The sequence below is a fragment of the Bidens hawaiensis genome, unplaced genomic scaffold (genome assembly GCF_021521415.1).
Source record: "Bidens hawaiensis isolate Kalapana, Puna unplaced genomic scaffold, B.hawaiensis_p1.1 tig00081306_1, whole genome shotgun sequence".
NCBI classification, from domain to species: domain Eukaryota; kingdom Viridiplantae; phylum Streptophyta; class Magnoliopsida; order Asterales; family Asteraceae; genus Bidens; species Bidens hawaiensis.
The window spans coordinates 1-8,357 of NW_027503779.1; the positions used below are offsets into that span (position 1 = coordinate 1).

At 33.4% G+C, this 8,357-nt stretch overlaps 1 pseudogene across 1 annotated transcript; it reads right to left on the reverse strand.

Moving 5' to 3' along the window:
* Positions 1–336: 336 nt before the first annotated feature.
* On the reverse strand, positions 337–4,968 carry LOC143607339 (protein DETOXIFICATION 18 pseudogene; annotated as a pseudogene). The gene is made up of 3 exons (XR_013148950.1): positions 4,725–4,968; positions 1,074–1,618; positions 337–423 (listed from the first exon to the last, which is right to left on the reverse strand). The product of XR_013148950.1 is annotated as a protein DETOXIFICATION 18 pseudogene (transcript).
* Between the last annotated feature and the right edge of the window lie 3,389 nt (positions 4,969–8,357).

The following is an 8,357-nucleotide window of genomic DNA, read 5'->3' on the forward strand; positions in this document are numbered from 1 at the left end:
GTGTGGTTAGAAAGAATAAAAATCAAATAAAGAGTGAGCAGATAAAAGTATTTTAAATTCTAAATAATAAGATATCATAACGATTAAGGTTCAACATAAAACCAAATAAATCAACATGCTTTTTACTTTTTATATTTGACGTAAAACTTGATTGAGTTTATCAGCCGATGATTAATCAAACGAATTTTCCCAATAACCAAAATATCTGAATCGTTTGTAATGAAACCAAGTTAAATATGTGAGCTATAACTTAAGTGAACAATGCTCACGCCTAATAAGCATACATAATCAAGAGCTATAACTTAAGTGAACCATGCTCACGCCTAATAAGCTTACCACATTGCAATCAAGGAAGTTGTTATTTCTGAATCTGGCAAAACTCCTGCTAGTAACACAAGTAACTCAAAAGCACAATACTCCAAGCTATATGAAATAAACACAAACAAAAAGATGTCAAATTCGGTGGAGACGAACAAGGCAGAAGGATCGTTTGTTCACGGAATTCGGAGAAATTTGAATTGTGTTTGGTTCGGATAATTAGTTGGAATTGTAATCTAAATTCCATTTAAATTATTTCAAATTTTGTCAAATTTCAGTATAAATCAAATTCTTTCAAATTCCAATTCCTTTAACGTATTTTAATTTCTTAAAAAAACCGGCCAACTAATACCCCTATATATTCATTGAGGGTGTGTTTGGGATTGCTTATTTAGTCCAAAAGATCTTTTGGTTAAAAGAACTTTTATAACTTATGACTTTTGAAAATGAGTTTTTAAAAAAAGTGTTTTGATTAGCTTATGTTGTTTTGATTAGCTTATGTGGATGCATATACATTTTTAACCCAAAAGTCACCAAAAGTCACAAATTCATGACTTCTAAAAATCAATTTTTTTACACTAAATGAAAAGTTAAAACCTAGAGTCCTTTTCACTTATCCAAACACCTTTTTCTATTTTCTCCTTTATGCAAAAGTTAAAAAGTTAAAAGGAGGGGAAAATAAGCAATCCCAAACACCCCCTGAATTACACGCATGTGCTCTTAAAACTTTTAAAAAAAATTAAGAAATTATTAACCAAACCATAGCAGCAGAGGGAAGAGCCAGCTTTAAAGTGGCAAAAACATGATCAAATGACTCCACAGAAAAACCTTGCCATGTTTCCTTAAACCGTCTGCTAAAAAGCGCGTATCCTGCCAGCATAACTACCGCGACCCACAAAGAAACAGAAACACCCATTCCAGCTCCAGTGAAAGCTAGAGGCGTGTGATACACGAATACATAAGTAATACCAATATGGAGGACCAAAGGGATCAGTGAACACAATACTAAAGGGTATACAACAGATTGCGTTTGGAGAAATCGTAGTATGTTTTGTAAAAGTGCGTATGCGAATAGTCCAGGGACAAGATGTTTAAGGTAGATAGCAGCCATTTTGGAGATTTGAGGATCTTGTTTCAATAAAATAAGGATGGGTTCCGTGAAAAACCAGAGGATTGAGATGAGGATGGAGAAGAGGATGGATATTAAACAAGATGACTGTAGGTATATTCCTAACATTTTGTAAAGTTTCGCTCCAAATCCTTGACCACATAATGTCTCCAGTGCACCACTTAGGCCAACCTGATCAAACAAGTAGTAATTAACTTTATGATACGGATGATGAATTGGACGGTCTATATATCCAAATACAATCGAGCATTACTAGGTTAACTCCTTTATTTAAATAAGTGAAGCAGGTTAACACTTAACAGCCTATAAAGAACTTAAATAATCTAGTATACATGTTAAGACATATCTTTACATTTTCCACATCATCCCCATTTTTACTTTAAATTAAACAACTTAATTTATAAATAAGAAAATATTAAGTTTACATATCATTAAATAAGAAAATATAGGGCATTCTAAAATATGTAACATATTTTTAAAATAAATTTACTTTGTTTTAAATGTTTTTACATATATTTAAATATATGTTAAAATATTATAAGTAATTTACATATTTTTTTAAATAAGGTTACAATAAGTTTATATACTTTTAAAATTTTAAATTTTAAATAAGTTTACATAATTTATGTAAGTTTACATGTTATTTAAGTTTAAATATTTTCTGAGACCTTACAAGTATTAAAATGATGAAGAAGATATTTTCTTTTTGTTGATGTCAAATTTAAGAGAAATTGTGATAAAAAAAGATAGAAGATAATAATTGAAAAAAAACACTGAAGAGAGAGAGTGATTTGATTTGTCTGGAGAATAGATAAAGTGAGGAAACTAAGTTAAAGACTATTACACCCTTAAGTAGTGTTTGGTATGTAACAATGGCAGGATGAATGAAATGATTTATTGCGAGAGAATAAAAAAATGATGTTTGGTTGCTCAATGGAATGGAATTATCCATTACACATGGAATCCTATTCTATCAAAACCATTCATTCCCACCCCTTCTTTTTTTTTCATTCTGTTTCTCCTTCACCCTACTTTTTCAACTACACCACCACCACCACCACTACCACTACCATCGGCACCACCACCAACTCCGCCGACACCGCCACCGCCACCGCCACCGCCACCACCATTTTCATGCCGGAGCTACCACCGTCGCCATTGTATGGTTTTTTTCTTTTCTAAAAAGTATTTTTTGAGATAGGGGTGTTTTTTTATTATTTCTATTTCATTCATACAATTTTTTTTATGCCAAACAACATAAAGTAATAATTCATTTTATTCTTATAAGTTAACCAAACAAGACAAAGAAATGGTAATGATCTATTTCATTCCCTTGTCCATTTCATTCCTTCTCTCAATTCATTCCCCTTTCATTCCAGTACCTCCAACCAAACATACCCTTAGAGTTAATTAATAAGTAAAATGATGTGGCCAAATGGTGATTATATGAGTGGTTTCTAGAGTTTTTATAACTCAAAGGGTTTTCCGATTATATACATATATATATAGGATCAATAGAAAACTCATCTTTAGAGAGAAAATTTAAAAGCTTCTAAAAATTTATTTTTAATTAAAAATAAAAAAATATTTTCAAATTTCTGTTTTTGCCATTATTCTTATATTTTCTTACCCTTTGCTCGAAAAAATATAAAAAATATAAAAAAAAAACTGCTGTAATGCACATACGTATTACTGTGCGATACTGTTGTATTACACATGTGTATCACTACGTATTTTTAAGTTTAATAGTGTTTAATTGCATATATTCAATATTTGTGTATTGTATACGTGTAGTAGTGTTGTATTACACATACGTACTAATGTGTATTCGATGTGCGTATTCGTCTTATATTGCATATATACAATAGTATGTATCAAATATGTGCAATAGTGTTGTATTCTATGCAATACAAACACTTTTCCATATATACAATGCACACTATTTCACATGTGCAATACACCGACGAGGTTACCAACAAGAGTTTTTTTTTGGAACCAATAACAACATATAAGAATAATGGGAAAAAAAACTTCAAAAAAAATTAAAAAAAAAGTTAAAAATAGTTTTTTAAGAATTTTGAAGTTTTATTTTTAAAAGAAGTTTTCACTGTATCCCATCCCTATCTATCTATCTATATATACCCACACATAATAATAAAATACACGTCGCCCCCCCCCCCCCCCCCATTGTCACCCCTCTTATCGCCAGGGGGGATGGGCGGCCTTCCTTCGACTTGTTGCCCACTTGTCACTTGTTTTACCGCCTATTACACACACCCTAATAAAGCTCTATGGAGGTTTCCAATTTCCAAAACAAAGCTTGGAATTTATCTTTAAAATAAAAAAATAAAAAATAAAAGAAAATGTATTTGGCACGATAATCTACTTTGGATGGGGTTTAATGCGCTGAAAATAAGGATACATTCCGCATCATCTCTGACAGCAGAAGTAGGGGCACGTTGAAGATAGTCTAAATATTGGAGGGGTATAATGAGTTGAAGGACAAATGAATTCATGAGTTGTTATATGAGTTGATGGGTTCCTATCCAATTAAATGAGTTGAAGGACAACCTGCTTAACTAGATGAGTTTACAATTAAAAAATGTTTTTAATCACTTAATCTGTCTAATTAGATGAGTTGACGGGTCTACTTTTTCAACCAAATGAGTTGGCATGTCGACCTTTGTAATTAAACAAGTTTAATCGATTCGAACACCACTTGTTTAACTAAATGGGTTAAACATATCAACCTAAACACACACATATTATTAAAGTTTATAAACACATAAACTCAACACACGACCCAATTAATTTGACGGATTAAACATGCCCAACTAAAAGCGAATTAACTGGTTTTAAGCGATTAATGAAGTTCTAAGCGTGTTAAACGAGTTTGAGGCTGGTAATAAATGGGTTAAACATGTTAGTTAGCCGACCTATATAATTAAATATGATGACAAGTCAACCTCGACCTATTATTTTAACTTGGTTAAACATATATATCAACCAAACACTTCCAAGTCAGATATGACAACTTGAAACTTAATTATTGCTGTGTTGGGTCACTGATGATATCATGAATTACCACCAATAATCACAATGCTAATCCACGATTTTAATACTTTTCTTCGAATACCATCTCCTTCTCATATCACACCGATTAACTAAAAATTCAACGAATTGGTGGGCGTATTTTCTTCAAAGTCAACTATAATAATAATTAAAAGAAAAACTATATATGAGTAAAACAAGTCTACACAGTTAATTAAGAAGTTACCATGAAGGAGAATCCGGTAACGGTGGCCCAGGAGTTGGCGAGGTTAGCCGCGGCTAGCTCCAGTTCTCCGAGGTGACCGGAGAACATGACGGATACTAGTGGTATAGCATAATAAGCAAGATTGGTTAGTATCATAGGGAGGGAAAACAGTATCTGAATTTTAGCCTCTTCCCAATCCACCACCTTCTTCCACCAATCAATTTCATCCGCTATCAATGGAGTAGTGTCCTCCGGCATCTCCAGAATTAGTTGTAAAGAGGTGATGTGTGGTTTGTGTTTATTAATATATAAGAGGAAAATCTGGTAAACGGTTTTGTGTGGCCAATACAACCAATCAAATCAAATTGCGTGTTAATTATTGCATGCACTTGTCACATTCTAGGAATCGGTATTTATTCGGCGTTTTCTACCGTCACCCCCTAAGGCTGAGGGGTGTGGAGCGCTAGCCTGGGCGCGTGAGCCCATCCGCTCGCGCCCCGGGCGCCACACCACCGAGGCGCAAGAGGGGCGCGAGAGGGGCGCGAGCACGGCTTTCAAGGCGGGCGCAAGAGGCCTCGCGGCTGGGAATACGCCTGAAGGGAGCTTGGGAATGTTAAATATAGCCGTTGGGCTCATAATTGATTAAAAAAAAAAAAAATTCTGTTAAAAAAACAGTGCCGCCGGCGAGACTATCGGCCAAAGTCAAAGACGTCTTCAAACCCTAAAGAACAGTGCCGCCGGCGAGCTTCAATCTCGTCAGACCACCGTTGAACGCCCAAATCAGACTGCATTATTCTAGGGCTATTCATCGGGTGACCAAAACCCTCTCCGGAGCCGGAGAAAGAACCGATTTGACCGGAAAAAGGAGATGGGTTAGTGTTAAATGGCGCCGGAGAAAGACTAAGCAAGGAAAAGACGTTAGATAAGCTCTGATCGGCGTCAATCGGAGATGGTAAATGAGTAAAATGAGAAAAATGATTGTTTTCCGATAAATACGGGCCGTCGGAACTAAACTCCGGCGGAAAAGACGGGAATGGAACGCCGTTTCCGGCGTAGTTCTGGTGGGTCGGAAATTGCATCATGTGGGTGTTTCTTCGATGGTCCATTAATGGGTTGAAATATGAAATAAGACAGTGGGTTTGTGAAATACGAGGTTTAGGGTTTTGGGATTTGAGGAACGTTTGTTGGTTGTTTGGGTGTGTGCTGATTTTGGGGGATTTGAGGAACCCTCTCCGGAGCCGTTGGGAATGTTAAAAAAATCCGCTGGAGCCCCTGCTCGCGCCCCTCCACACCAGGGCCAGGGGCGCGAGCGGGGGCTCCAACACCCATCTTATCAAGTTTCTCTCTCTGCCACACGTCACAATATTATTGGCTGGAGCCCCCACTCGCGCCCCCTCTCGCGCCCCCCACACCCCTCAGCCTAATTGCTAAAAAACCAACTAATACGTCACGAATAGAGCTATACGTGACGTATTATGAGGTTTTTCTAGAAATATTCATCAATTTGTCTTATTATGGCCCTCCTATTTTCTTTTATTTTTTTTTGTTATTTATGATTATTATTATCTATAGTATTTATTTGTGAATAATATATTATTGTTCGAAATTTGGCAAAGGGCGTTAAGTTGCAGGGCTTATTTGGTAAAATTGACATTGAGAAACGAACTGTCAATTTATTGGCTGCTTTTATTATGGGCATCTTGAATCAGTTACAGTGCTTACTTGGGAAAACTGACAGTGCCAAACGCACTTTCAATTTCTTGGCTGCTTTCGTTATCGGCATCTTGAATCTGGCTCTTCGATTTTCTTCAAACTCCAACTGTCTTGACCGTCGGCCACCACCACCAACCGTAGCTGTCTTCAGTTCAACACATATCCGTTGTCACTAAACTTAAGCTTATTATTATTTTTATGCTTAGATGTGGGTATTGTAAGTTGATCATCTTGTGTATATTAAGAATATCGGCTTATATATATATATATATATATATATATAGGGATAGGATCAAGAGAAAACTCACATTTAGAGAGAAAACTTAAAAACTCCTAAAACATTATTTTTAATTAAAAATAAAAAAATATTTTCAAATTTCTGTTTTTTCCATTATTCTTATATTTTCTTACCCTTTGCTCAAAAAAAATAAAAAAAATCCGCTGTAATGCACATACGTATTACTGTGCGATACCGTTGTATTACATATGTGTATTACTATGTATTTTTAAGTTTAATAGTGTTTAATTGCATATATTCAATATTTGTGTATTGTATATGTATAGTAGTGTTATATTATATGGAAAAAAAATAATAAAATAAAAGTCGATGTAGTGCATATGTGCCTTAATGTTGTATAACACATACGTACTAACGTGTATTCGATGTGCGTATTAGTCTTATATTGCATATATACAATAGTGTTTATCAAATATGTGCAACAGTGTTGTTTCTATGCAATACAAACACTTTTACATATATGCAATACACATTATTACACATGTACACTACACCAACGAGGTTACCGGCAAGGGTTTTTTTTGTTTTTTTTTTGTTTTTTTTTTGCAACCAATAACAACATATAAGAATAATGGAAAAAAAAAAGAAACTTCAAATTTTTTTTTAAAAGTTAAAAATAGTATTTTGGGGGGGGGGGGGGGTTAGGAGTTTTTAAGTTTTCTTTTTTAAGAAGAGTTTTCACTGAATCCCACCTCCATATATATATATATATATATATATATATATATATATACAGAGGAAGTATAGAATGAAAACCCACTTGAGTTGTGAAAACCTTATGTAACATCGTTGTTTTTTTTGTTTACACACGTATTATATGTTGTAACATTTAATACAAAATATCGAAAACTAAAAAAAATTGTTTTGCTATTTTGTAACATTTTTTTACTAATTTTTATATATGTTTTTAAAAGAGAGAAAATGTTATATTTATATTTACATTTTTTATTCACTTTAATTGTGGAGCACAAGATTTAAACTTTAATTAAAAACATGTGGTTGAGAATGGAATTATAAGGTTTTCACAACTCAAATAGGTTTTTATTTTAACCTTATCCTATATATATATATATATACTAGGTTTTATCCCCCCGTATTACGGGGGTTGTTTTACGTTTTTCGTTTTTTAATATTTATGTTTTGGATTTTAATTTTCTTTATTGTAAGAAATTTATTAATATACTTAGCGTTTGATGATTAAAGGGCTTAACAAATAAATGAGATGCTATAACCCGTTTAAAAGCTATCTGGATTTGATGACACGCGACCCGCTTATTCTCTTTTACTATAAAATTGTTTCTTAATAATAAATAATATTTTTATAAAAAACTCGGATATTAATATTTAGTATATTGCTATTTTATATGATTTTCATATCAAATATTTGGTAATATTAATTTTTAATTTAATTTATCCCCCGTATTATGGGGGTTGTTTTACATTATTCGTTTATAATATTTATATATTTTTTTGAATTCTAATTTTATTTATTGTAAGAAAGTTAATAATATACTTAGGGTTTGATGATAAAAGAGTTTCACGAATGAATGAGATGTTATAACCCGGTTTAAAAGTTATCTGGGTTTGGTGAGACCCGAGACCCACTTATTCTTTAGTATAAAATTGTTCTTAATTATAAATAG